Below are 14,486 nucleotides of genomic sequence, written 5' to 3'. Positions count from 1 at the left end.
GAGGGACTGGAAAGGAGGTTAGCTTGAGAGTTACTTGGCCCAAAAGTCTTAGCTTCTGAACAGACTCTCTGTTTGGGAAAAGGGTGAAAAAATCGCGAGGAGAGGGAAGGCAAAGGGTTTCACTCTTTCCTCAAACAGAGAGCCTGTTCACAGGCTACAAAAGTCTTGTCGTCTTATAGTAGAGGAACGCTGAAAAGTAGCCTTTTCCAGGGGTTCATGTAGTAGTATGCGGGCGAAAAACTGATGAGGGAAAAACGATGCTCCCCACCATCTGAACGCCTTGAACAGACTCGGATGAAAAGTAGTGTAGCCCGGGATACGACACAGTGGTTTTCCTATTATAAGTGTTTTTGTTGCCAAAACAGTGTCTAGGATAAGGAAGCGATCGACTCCCTCAAATTTTCTTAGATCAAGTAGAGAAATTTCAATTTTTTGCTTCTGTTCTCTCATTGCATTTCGTGTACTTCAGTAAATCATCTTTAGAACGTGAGAGTTCCGCTTTCACATATGCGGCGACCGCGCAGTTGTGAGGGAATTGGGAACTAACACTAAATTCAAATATGGCGGCGATTGCTGACTTGGCGTGCTAAGGAAACTTAAGGTTTTCGTCTTTCCAAGGTTTGTTTCTAAGAGCAAATGATACCAAATGAGGCTTACTTTCTTTTTAAGAGGTACATTATTCTATTTTTTAGGGCACGAGAGTGCTTTATCACTCATCGCCGATTGCTGATCGATGATTCCACAGATTCCAAACGGAAACATACACGTACTTTCCAGGACGTTTTTATTCCAAACTTGGTAAGTTTCTAAGTGTTTCTATTTCAATTTCAAGGACTACAATTCGAAGGTCTAGGTTTCTTTTATTTCTACTGAATGACCCTGCAACCTGGGAAGGGAGAAGGGTCCAACATCAGGGTAAGGGACAGTTCATTTAATAGAAAAGTTCAGTGTGGTGCTACAGAGCGGTGGGAATTTTCGAGCCGCCTGATTTTTTTCCTAAACATTTCCTATGTTTGAAATTTTTTGGCAAGTGCATGAATTTTTTTAGGATTACTTGTTTCATTTAATTCCCATTTTTACTTCACCCCCCCCTCCCCCACATGGTCCGTCCTTAAGGGGGCTAGGCACGGTTTCAATACTTTGGCTAGATTTTGTATAAGCCTCAAGTGATTTCGGTACATGTCACCAAATTGTTGTGACTGTGACCTATGACTTGTGTTCTTTGGCTTGTAACCTACATTTTAGCCCTGCTAAGAAGCAAATGGATTAACTTGACCAAAATAATAGTTATAAAAGTAACAGTTTTTGTTTATTTAATTACAAATTATCAACTATTAAGTGTTATGTTATAGGTCAAAATTAATTCAAGACAAAAATGACTTTTAACCCAAGTTAATTCTCAACTTTCCTTGTTTCCTGGCCTCGATTATTCTGAATCATGAGTTAGAAATAGGTGACAAACTCACTGGTCCACTGATTGGAGGGTTGACTGACTGACTTACTGACTGATTGATTGATTGAGTTAACTGACTGACTGACTTGTGATGACTCACTGACTGGTAAACTATCCAGGCTTAACTGATGGTCTTATTGATTGACTAACATGTGGTGATTCACTGACTGGTCTACTGATTCAAAGACTGACTGACCGACTGACAATGTCATGTGGTGACTCACTGACTGGCCTGCACCTGCACCTGCACCTGCACCTATTCCGTAGTCAACGACTGTTGGGGCGCCACGACGTTGCAACCCTCCCCCTCCAGTTTATTTTGTTTTCAGCTTCTCTTACAGCATCGCAAAACTTCAACCCTGTCCATTCAGCGATATTGTTCTCCCAACGCTTCTTCTGTCGGCCCCTTCTTCTCCCTCCTTGCACTATTCCTTGTTAAATTGTCTTGGCAAACCCTGATGATCTTGATACATACCCAAACCACTTTAATTTAAGTTCCTTTACTGTGGTTAAGATATCATCATGGGGCCCAATGGCTCGCCTGATTCTGTCTCTGACTGCATCATTAGTGATGTGATCTCTGTATGAGATGCCAAGTAGTCTCTTAAAGCTTCTCATCTCAGTGACCTGCAGCTCTTTAGGATATCTGCTGTCAATGTCCAGGTTTCGCAGGCGTACAATAGTACTGAGATAACTAGGGCACGCATTAATCTGATCTTTGAGCTTAGAGACATATATGCATATCACTCCAGATGGTCTTCAGTCTCGCTAGTGCTGCTGTTGTCTCTGTAATTCTGGACAGTACTTCAGGCTTGGAACCCTGATCTGTGACCACCTCACCCAGATACTTGAAGCTGTCAACCTCGTCCAATTTTTCACTGTTGACTGCTGACTGGCCTATATCTGCTAATTCAAGGGTTGTCTGACTTCTGACTGACTGCTTGAACAACAACTGTGGACTCACTGACTGCCCTACTGATTCAAGGGTTGTCTGACTGAATGTCACTGACCAACATGTGGTGACTCACTGACTAGCATACTGATTCAAGGGTTGTCTGATTGATTGACTGACTGATTGACTAACAATTTATATGACTCACTGACTGCCTTTCTGATTCAAGGCATGTCTAACTTAGTGACTGACTGATTGACTAACATGCAGTGACTCACTGACTGGCCTACTGATTCAAGGGTTGTATAACTTAGTGACTAACTGATTGACTAACATGTGGCGACTCATTCAATGAATGGCCTATTGATTCAAGAGTTGTATAACTTAGTGACTAACTGATTGACTAACATGTGGTGACTCACTGACTGGCCAAGTGATTCAAGGGTTGTATAAGTTTATGACTGACAGATTGACTAACATGTGGTGACTCACTAAGTGGCCTGACAGATTGATTAACATGTGGTGACTCACTGACTGACCTACTGATTTTAGGGTTGTATAACTTAGTGACAGGCTGATTGACTAACATGTGGTCACTCACTGACTGGCCTACTGATTGAAGGGTTGTATAATTTTATGACTGACAGATTGACTAACATGTGGTGACTCACTGACTGGCCTACTGATTCAAGGGTTGTATAACTTTATGACTGACGGATTGACTAACATGTGGTGACTCACTGACTGGCCTACTGATTTAAGGGTTGTATAACTTACTAACAGGCTGATTGATTAACATGTGGTGACTCACTGACTGGCCTATTGATTCAAGGGTTGTCTAACTAAGTGACTGACTGATTGACTAAGTGGTGAGTCAATGACTGGCCTAATCTGATTCAAGGGCTGGCTGACTGACTGATTGACCAACCTGTGCTGACTCACTGACTGGTATACTGATATTATACTAATTCAAATGCTGGATGACCGATTGACCAATTTTTTAACACACTGACTGACCTTCTGATTCAAGAGCTCAGGGTTCTCTATAGAATTTTGTACAGCCACTGCTTGGCTCCTTATAGGTGTAACACATTGCATGCTACCCTTGATTTAAGATGCTCAGAAAGAAGCCTTTGCAGCGGTCATGTTTTTGCATGTAGAAAGATGACATCTGTGAGAGGTTAAGGTTAGAATGCACAAAGTTATTCAATATGATGGCTATATTTCAACGTATCAGAAACGTTGCAGAGCATTAAGTGATTGTTCGGTCAATCTGTGGCCTCCTAACAGGCTGTTCATTTCGTCAACTAAAACCAAAGATAGGTACATGTACATTGCAAAAGCAACTAACAGTCAATACTTTACATAGTGATTTACTCACAAACCTTTTCCTTTTATTGATCTCCCGGTTAAAGCACCTGGACAACCATAAAACTTTTTATTTTGTGACGCCTGTGACAAGTGTTATGGGTTCTAGTTTCATTTGAGAACCCTGAGAACTAGCTGACTGATAGACTAACATGCAATGACTCATTGCCTGGCCTCCTGATGACAGTTGAGTTACTGGTTGACTGATAGACTAACATGCAATTACTCATTGACTAGCCTCCTGATGACAGTTGAGTTACTGGTTGTCTGATAGACTAACATGCTATTACTCATTAACTAGCCTCCTGATGACAGTTGAGTTACTGGTTGAGTGATAGACTAACATGTGATTACTCATTGACTGGCCTCCTGATGACAGTTGAGTTACTGGTTGACTGATAGACTAACATGTGATTATTCATTGATGGGTCTCCTGATGACAGTTGAGTTACTGGCTGACTGATAGACTAACATGTGATTACTCATTGACTGGCCTGCTGATGACAGTTGAGTTACTGGTTGACTGATAGACTAACATGCTATTACTCATTGACTAGCCTCCTGATGACAGTTGAGTTACTGGCTGACTGATAGACTAACATGTGATTACTCATTGACTGGCCTGCTGATGACAGTTGAGTTACTGGTTGACTGATAGACTAACATGTGATTACTCATTGACTGGCCTCCTGATGACAGTTGAGTTACTGGTTGACTGATAGACTAACATGCTATTACTCATTGACTAGCCTCCTGATGACAGTTGAGTTACTGGTTGAGTGATAGACTAACATGTGATTACTCATTGACTGGCCTCCTGATGACAGTTGAGTTACTGGTTGACTGATAGACTAACATGTGATTATTCATTGATGGGTCTCCTGATGACAGTTGAGTTACTGGCTGACTGATAGACTAACATGTGATTACTCATTGACTGGCCTGCTGATGACATTTGAGTTACTGGTTGACTGATAGACTAACATGCTATTACTCATTGACTAGCCTCCTGATGACAGTTGAGTTACTGGCTGACTGATAGACTAACATGTGATTACTCATTGACTGGCCTGCTGATGACAGTTGAGTTACTGGTTGACTGATAGATTAACATGTGATTACTCATTGACTGGCCTCCTGATGACAGTTGAGTAACTGGTTGACTGATAGACTAACATGCTATTACTCATTGACTAGCCTCCTGATGACAGTTGAGTTACTGGTTGACTGATAGACTAACATGTGATTACCCATTGACTGGCCTGCTGATGACAGTTGAGTTACTGGTTGACTGATAGACTGACATGCTATTACTCATTGACTGGCCTCCTAATGACATTTGAGTTACTGGTTGACTGATAGACTAACATGCTATTACTCATTGACTAGCTTCTGATGACAGTTGAGTTACTGGCTGACCGATAGACTAAAATGTGATTATTCATTGATGGGTCGCCTGATGACAGTTGAGTTACTGGCTGACTGATAAACTAACTTGTGATTACTCATTGACTGGCCTCCTGATGACAGTTGAGTTACTGGCTGACTGATAGACTAACATGCTATTACTCATTGACTAGCCTCCTGATGACAGTTGAGTTACTGGTTGACTGATAGACTAACATGTGATTACTCATTGACTGGCCTCCTGATGACAGTTGAGTTACTGGCTGACTGATTGACTAACATGCTATTACTCATTGACTGGCCTGCTGATGACAGTTGAGTTACTGGTTGAGTGATAGACTAACATGACTGTGATTACTCATTTACTCGCCTACACTCTCACCCAGGTAGTCATATTACACTTTCTGAATCAAAAGGCAATGATCTGATAGCCTGCATATCTGTCTCTCTTCGGTCCTCACCACTAGCGGCATTTTGCAAGGGGCGTTTGTGATTGGCTGACTAATTGGTGGCTGTGTGTTGGATGGAATCTTGGCCTGGTACAAGTGGCACAGTGACTGTCTGACTGACTGATTTAGCGGCTTACACTGTACCTGCCGACTGAGTGTCGCAGTGTCTAAGTGACCTCCTGACTGATTCAAGGGCTGTCTGACTGTCTGATTGATCAATTTGTGTTGAATCACTGACTGGTGTGCTGATTCAAGAGCTGGAAGACTGACTGAACAACAATGGTTTATACTTACTGACTGGCCCACTGATTCAAGGGGTGGCTGACTGACTGATTAACCAACATTAATTTTGTTGACTTACTTGCTGGTCTACTGATTTGCTCCCAACCATGCAAGAGGCACTTTTGATTAACTGACTAATTGGTGTAAACCCCGCTTACTACAAGTTTGAGCAACCCTGATGAGAATGGCTCAGTGACTTCCTGACTGTCTGACCGAAAAATTGGTGGGCTGACTTACTGAGTGTCTTACTGACCACCTGACTGACTGTCTGATTAATGGACTGAAAAGCTACTATTGAGTACTGACTGTCTGACCTCCTTAGTGTGTAAATAACTACCCCATTAAATACGAAAAAAACTCTGATCATCATTTTAATGAACTAACAGAACTGCTAAGTTAGTATAGTAACCATGCTGCACTGATCACTTCTGATTGACCAAGAAAATGTCTGACTATTAAGGCTGGCTACATTATGATGTAATTGAACAATATGCAGAAATTTTCTAGCAAATCTCTTGTAACTTGTGTTTTTTTGACCACTGGAATGCTTTGAATTCATGCATCTTCTCACTTTATTTTCAAGGGAATTTTTAGATGTTACAAATAACAATGCAATGCATGCAGAAACATTAATTTGTACGTAGAGTTTGTTGATGCACCCATAGATAGCCTGCGTAGCAGGTGCTTGGAAGTAGTGGGCACAAGAAATAAAAGGGTGCGCAAGACGGAGACATGCGAGGGGAGTGTCTCCCTTGCGCGCACCCGTTCTCTCTTTCACCCACTACCTCCTGGCGCCTGTTAAACAGGCTAGCCCTTAGAATTCCTAGTGACCATTCATAATGGGGTATGGTTAATTTCCTTCATCCATTTCCAGTATCTTCAATGCCACAAGAGAGTAATTAACACACAAAATATTAAAAACCTTGAGAACTTCCCAATTGATTTAAATACTGATTACTCCCAATCAGAAACCAGTGAGAACAAGTCTGACAAAGAATTGCAACACTTCAGCAGAACCAGACATTTCTTGGAACTAAATGACAGAAACCAGTTAATGGTGGAGAACTAAGGTAAATTATACTGCAAGTAATTTAATTCCTTCAGTTTGAATGTAATTGCTAATCGATCCACTTGGAAAGCCATTCAAAGGTAGCGTCCCAAGCCGACGATGATGACGATCTTAGGGCTTTGGCGTGCTTTACTTCCCCATGTTGGGAAGGCCCGATTGCGTGACTAACCAACTTCTCCCTGGAGGGCTGATACAAAGGTAGTGCTCTGTAATGATCAGGTACAAGAGTAGACCTATTCTCCACAGGCCTGCTCTATGAGAATAAGAGGTGGGAGGGGTATGAGAGGCGAGAGAGGAAAGGGCAAGCGGTGGGAGTTATATAAGGGTGAGAAGTGGGAGAAATAGGTGGAAATTATGTAACGATACATAATATTTTGCAGTCTAAAGAGGACTAAAGGGAATAACTAGGAAAAAGGGGCTAGAGCAGGCAATACAAGGTATGAGAGGCAAGAGGGTTAGACCCCCCTGTTCCCCCTTTAGAATGCCAAGCTATAGCAAGATGTAATCAAACTTGTTCTTTGCTGGTCAACAGTACAAGTAAAGATCTGTACTATTAGAACAAGATGCAGTCAGCCTTATACTACAGTTTTCTAGTAATTTCAAACTCATGACTAATTAGAATCAATTATCTTTTCAGATCAGATTCCGACTGGAATGGTTCAAGACTTCAACAACCAAGAATTAGAGTTTATCTTCAGTACTGTAAGTGCTGTGGATTTTTTACAAATGTACTTTGTCATCAAACTCTTGAGTGAACTGGGTAGACTAAATGACATGTTGACTAGTACTTCTTCAAAGTTTATTTATGTTAATTCATGATAACAACTGTACACAATGTAGCTGTATCCATTGACTTAAAACCTGGTTGATGGACAAAAGGACACACAGAGAGTAGGGGTTAGGGGTACAGTGGCAGCACTCACTCATTTACTGACAATCAAATTGGTAGCACTATCAATTGACTTACAGACTGGTTGACTAACAAAAGGACACACATGGGTAGGGGCATTGGTAGGGGTAGGGTGGTAGCACTCACTTATTTACTGACTGAGAAGCTGGTGCCCACTATAAGTTGTCTTACCGACTGTTCGACTGACAAAATGACACACACTGGTCAGGGGGTAGGGGTAGGGTGCCAGCACTCACTCATTTTTTGACAGAAAAGTTGGTGAGCACTATCAATTGACTTACAGCCCGGTTGACTGACAAAAGGACACACACTGGGTAGGGGGTAGGGTGACAGCACTCATCACACATTTACTGACAGAGAAGTTGGTGAGCACTATCAGCTGACTTACAGACTGGTTGACTGACAAAACGACACACACTGGGTAGGGGCTAGGGGTAGGGTGGCAGCACTCACTCAGTTACTGACTGAGAAGTTGGTGAGCACTATCAGCTGACTTACCAACTGGTTGACTGACAAAAGGACACACACTGGGTAGGGGGTAGGGTGGCAGCTCTCATCACTCATTTACCAGCTGAGAAGCTGGTGCCCACTATCAATTGTCTTACTGACTGGTTGACTGACAGAAGGACACACACTGGGTAGGGGGTAGGGGTAGGGTGGCAGCACTCACTCATTCACTGACTGAGAAGTTGGTGAGCACTATCAGCTGACTTACTAACTGGTTGACTGACAAAAGGACACACTGGGTAGGGGGTAGGGTGGCAGCACTCATCACTCATTTACCAGCTGAGAAGCTGGTGCCCACTATCAATTGTCTTACTGACTGGTTGACTGACAAAACGACACACACTGGGTAGGGGGTAGGGGTAGGGTGGCAGCACTCACTCAGTTACTGACTGAGAAGTTGGTGAGCACCATCAGCTGACTTACAGACTGGTTGACTGACAGAGGGACACACACTGGGTAGTGGGTAGGGAAAGGATGGTGGCACTCGCCTATTTATCGACAGAGAAGTTAATGAGCACTATCAGCTGACTTACAGACTGGTTGACTGACAAAACGACACACACTGGGTAGGGGGTAGGGGTAGGGTGACTGACTGATCATGAGAAGTTGTAAAGGATGACTGCTTGAATAAATCAAATCAGATTCTTCAGGCAATCTTTAAGAAACTGTGCAATGTTCAGTAAGGAGATAAACATTTTGAACTTGGGATTGGGTGTAGAAAAACGTGCACAAGGAATGAGGAGAAAGGAACACTTGCAGCTATAGGGGGTCAGCGGAGGGGGGGGGGGGGGGCGGTGGCAGGAGTGTAAGCAACAAGATCTGTGGCCAAGGAATCACTACTTGCTCGATGCAAAGCAAAAATTAATGCTAATAATACTGCTAACTGCTTTTTATTAGCAAAAATCGAGAATAATAATTAAATAATAAGTAAATAAGTAATGTTAACAGGACTGATTAGAGTTCAATTCAGCCTGTAATCATACAAGTGATTAACAAAATCGGACGGCCTCGTAGCAGGAGTCCGAGTATGATTACAGACCAATCGGACAACATGAGGTTCTGTTACCAATTAATCATAACTTAAACAAAATTTGTGATATGTAAGGCTCTTTTTTAAAATCAAAACAGAAGAAATTCCAATTTTTTTTGCAAGCAGTAAAATTACTTAGGCATGACGAGTACTGTCCTATTAAATTATCCTATTAAGACTCAAATCAGGGCAGTTGTTAGCCGATCACATTTGAGAATTTTGTTATAGTTATGATTATAATAATAACAGTAGTAGTAATTTAGTAAATTGAACATTAATTTTCAATGTGAGAAAAAACATTCTCCATTTTGACAATAAGGAGGAGTGTTGCTGCAGAATGTTACATGTATGTGGAAAAAAAGGATTCTTGAAGCAAGAATCAGGGAGCTCATTTATAGTTGACAAAAGAAAGACACAAAAGATCTAAATGTAATAAATTATCTAATTAGGATAGAAACCTGGTCTAATTAAACAGAATTTTACATTTCTTTGTCATTTAAATTTCTGTAACAGCTGTCAGATGTTTCAGCAACGCCACAAGTCAATCAAAGAGAAGAGAAAAAGATGAACAGGAGAAGTACTGGAAGACATGCTTGCAAAGTAAGTTATTCATTCGACATTAAGGAAATTGATGAAATTAGATAGGCCCTGTTCACACTACGACAAAAAATATAGCTTGGTGTTTGCAGAAAAGTATTTGGAAATGTTGTAGTTATCAACTTTCCATTTTTGTAACCTTGGTCACACTGGAGGCACATGAAAGATTTCATGTTACCAAAAATAATTGGTCATGTTCACAAAATAAGGTGACCTGGACAAGAGATAGCTGTGACAAAGAACAAAGGATTTTGTTGCCTGACAAAAACTGTTGGCTTCCAAACTTTATTGATGGCATCTTTGAAGTTTGTTGACACTTAAAAGAGAAAATTTTTGTAGGTGGAAAAAATTGTTGGCACTAGAAATGGCTTCCTGTTGACAAAATTTTATGTAGTGTTAACAGGGCCTAAAGTGAAACTGCTCACAAGCTTATGTTGAGCTCTCTACAATATGTACACCCTCACAGCCATTATAATTTCTAGGATCTCTCTACCTTATTGGGAATAATTTTGTAAATTAAACAGTTTTTAATAGTTAATTAACACAGCCCAAACATACTTGGTGAGGTGATTTGATAGACAAGCATAGGAAATAATATCTCAACATGGAACAGCATGCCTTTGTAATTGATTGTCATTTTATTTGGCCAGTCCTCTGCCAGTTAAATTGAGATTTACAATGAATGCACTTGAATAAACCAGTTGTCAGCTTGAGACACATCGGTGATATAAGTGTTTATTAAAAATGCAATGACATCTTTGAAAAGGAGGAGAAATTCCTGGAATTGTTAGAAGTTTTCCCCTTAGGTAACTGGTGGTTGTAGTCTACGATGTACATTAATTTTACTCTATGCTAAAAGAATGGTTCTTAAAAGTGGTAAACAAAATAGCAATAGTAATGTTAATGAATCTTTAATTCTTTGAACATGGACCGTTTCTTATGTGATATGTGATTATTTTGTCTTCAGGTCAGATGACAGACTCCAGATCAAGATGTCAACATGGAAAGGAATTTAGCATTTATCTTCAGTACCGTAAGTGCTGTAAGTACTTTGTAATCCAGCTCTCGAGTGAACCAGATAAACAATAAGAATTATGTGGCTGGCTTGTTCAAAAGACAATTAATCTAATCCAGGATGATGTTCTGGATTATTTTGCTTTTGTTCAATCACAGCACATGCTGCTATGGATAGATATTGAGCTAAGGTCTGCAAAGCTGTAGTTACAGCAGTTTTACATCATTTTTGTTTTCCAGTTACATTGCAAAGTCAAAACATCGTAAATGTCAACAAACCAAAGTAAACTTTCAAATGAAGTTCCCAACCACTGTGCCAATAACTTTAATTAAATTTGTTGAAAGTTTGACTGAGGAGGAAAAGTTTTCAAGGCTTCTGCAACGAATTGCCAACTTACTGATAATAAAAAATTAATAACAGAGTTTCAAATTGTCATCAAATTGAGTCACTGAAAAATTTCAACAAAACTTATAGTACTTGACCGATTGTAGTGCTGTACATTCTAAGAAGACTTTAGATGGTGTGTGCTGAAACAACAACTCCAAACTTTAACTCAGCAGCTCAAAAATGTGGAAGTTAAGGAAGGTCAATCTGAACTTTCTTTGACCGAGTCCTTAGTTTACATAGTTGGTTGGTGCCATGATATGGAACTTTTTACAGTACAGTGCAACTCAAATCACCCACTGCCTCAAAAACAAAAGAATGTTTTGTTTTAGTTGTCAAAATATGAGATTAAGTTTTTAAAGAGGTGAATGCAACATTCCACCCAACTAAATAACTTAACTTTTTTATCATTTTTGGCTGATTACCAAACTCTGGATTCAAAATAATTTTGCGGTTCAATATAACAACATTCAATTTAATTCTGGCTTAAGGTACAAATTTTGTTAGCACTATGGTTGAGGTATTGTTTTGTTCAAAGCTCTCATTTTTACTTGGAAGGTTGGCTGCACTCAAAAAAATAACTTGAGACATTTGGAACAAGAAATATACAAACGTATATTTCTTATTGTTCGAAATGTTACAACTTTGCAACATGGCTGTGAAAATAGATGTGAAACTGACTGTAGTTAAGATCAGGCATGCAATCTAGCTTGCTGAGTTATGACTGACTGACTGACTAGCTTATGTGCAAGTGAGTAACTGACATTATAGAATGACTGGTGATTTTTCTTAGACAGTAATGAGTAGGTCAGCTGACATCTTGCTGCCTCACTATGGGGCAAATTCATGAAAATATATTGCCCCCTGTTAGGGTGAAATTCTGACATTCAACATGGCCATGAAACAGTGACATAAAAAAGACAGCTGAAATGGCGACAAAACAATAAAAATTGACTGACTGAATAATTTATGGCAAATTTAGCCTGTGTAGATGGCGGGATTAGCGTGGGAGTGGTGTGTTGTTTTCGCAGCGGAGCCGCAAGAAGGGTGGGTATACAAGTCAATTTGAAGTCCTGCCTGTTGCAGTTCTTGGGTATTTTGAATAGTCCACAGCCAGGCTTACAGAAGTTTCTTATTGGCTAAGAAGCAATAAAAGGCCAATCACATGGCAATCAATATCTCTACAATCTCCCAAGGGAAAGTTAGTGCGTTCATGTGAAAATGAATTTAGCAACCAACTGACTGAATGATTTATGGCTGATTTATTGACTGACTAACTAACTCTACTGTCTGGGTACTGGCCAATTGACTGAATGATTTATGGCAAATTGAATTGTCTAGGGACTGGCCAACTAACTGAATGATTTATTGCTAATTGAATTGTCCAGGACTGACTAACTGACTGAAAGATTTATGGCTGATTGATTGACTGACTAACTAACTCTACTGTCTGGCTACTTGCCAACTGACTGAATGATTTATGGCTAATTTAATTGTCCAGGGACTGGCCAACTGACTGAATGGTTTCAGCCTAATTGAACTGTCCAGGAACTGACCATCTGACTGAATGATTTATAGCTGGTTGACTGACTCATTGATTGACTTAAGGTCTTCTATGGGTAATGCATTGACTCCTTGAAATACCGTATGACTGACTCTACTGTCTACGGACTGACCAAGTGACTGAATGATTTAAGGCTGATTACTTGACTGACAAACTGACTTTACTGTTCGGGGACTGACCAACTGACTAAGAGATTCATGGCCAATTATTGACTGACTAACTAACTCTACTGTCCGGGGACTTGCTAATTGACTGAGTGATTTACGGCTAATTGAATTGTCTGGGACTGGCCAACTAACTGAAAGATTTTTGGCTAATTGAATTGTCGAGGGACTGGGAAACTGACTGAATGATTTAGGGACTGTGCAATAATGACCTGGAGAGGGGGCTGGGAAATGGGTGAATTATGCCCCAAAACTAAGTCATATCCCCTCTCTCATTAAGCAAAAATTAATTTCAACCCCCCCCCTCACATAATTCCCTCATACGTAATTTACTATTCAGGAATTCCTGTCTGATTGAGCTTTTTTTAAGCGCAATTTAATCATACCGTGTTTTATTTTCCATACTTTAAATTTGTATTGCTATTAAAATTTAAACAGTTGGGTTTTTCGTTCTGCTAAATTATGACGCCATGTGTGCTAACATTGGCATCTTTCGTTTTCATTGAATAACATTATAATGCTCCTTTTGCAAATTTTAATTAACGTTTCCTGTTTTATTAAATCCTAGAGCAAATAAAGTAGCACTGTTTTAACATATATAACAAAGGCATTCCTTTCCTACTGCATGATAGATAGGAAAACAACAGTTCATAGGTCTGAACACCTTAGAGTTGATAAATTTGTCAGTTTTACTCCAATGTTAGTATTTATATTTGAACTCTGATAACTCTTCCACTACTTTTCCAGTTTTCAAAAGGAATGAAAAAATAATGCCCCCCTCTGTATGTATTAAATCTTACTTCCATCGCCCCCTCTCTCTTGTTGTCATTTTCTCCTATGCCCCCCCTAATTTTCAAACCCCCCGCCTCCAGGTAATTATTGCACAGTCACTTATGGCTAATTTAACTTTCCGGGTACTGACCAACTGACTGAAAGATTTATGGCTGATTGATTTGTCCTAGGACTGACCATCTGACTGAATGATTTATGGCTGGTTGACTGACTCACTGATTGACTTTGGGTTTACTGGGTAATGCATAGACTTACTGAAATAGTATATGACTGACTCTACTACATGAGGGATAAGAAACTGATTGAGTGATGCAACTCTGACCTTAAAGTTGCTGAGGCTTACTGGCCAATGCATAGCCTCACTGAAAATAATGAAAGTATCGTGATCTTTGCTTACTGCAGCAATATGAATGGAACACAATGAAAATACGATTGCACGCCGCGATTAAGCGCCATACACATCAAATTTCATGACCATTCTTGACTTTTTGATCAGACGCTGATGAAAAAACTGGTCGGTGTCAGAATGTTTTTTTGGCAGTTAGGGACACGCTCTAGTGGGCGTTGCCGTTGTAGAGAGGTTGAAACAAGAAGCAATGTATG

At 40.2% G+C, this 14,486-nt stretch overlaps 1 long non-coding RNA gene across 1 annotated transcript; it reads left to right on the top strand.

Annotated features, from left to right (window-relative positions):
* Nucleotides 1-606: 606 nt before the first annotated feature.
* Nucleotides 607-9,951, top strand: LOC140940750 (uncharacterized). The gene is made up of 4 exons (XR_012166370.1): nt 607-798; nt 6,820-6,921; nt 7,558-7,622; nt 9,881-9,951. It is a non-coding gene; the product is annotated as an uncharacterized lncRNA (long non-coding RNA).
* The last annotated feature ends 4,535 nt before the right edge of the window (nt 9,952-14,486 follow it).

Source organism: Porites lutea, chromosome 6 (assembly GCF_958299795.1).
Source record: "Porites lutea chromosome 6, jaPorLute2.1, whole genome shotgun sequence".
Classification (NCBI taxonomy): Eukaryota; Metazoa; Cnidaria; class Anthozoa; order Scleractinia; family Poritidae; genus Porites; species Porites lutea.
The sequence above is the reverse complement of the archived record's forward strand: the minus strand, read 5'-3'. Positions and strand labels throughout refer to the sequence as shown.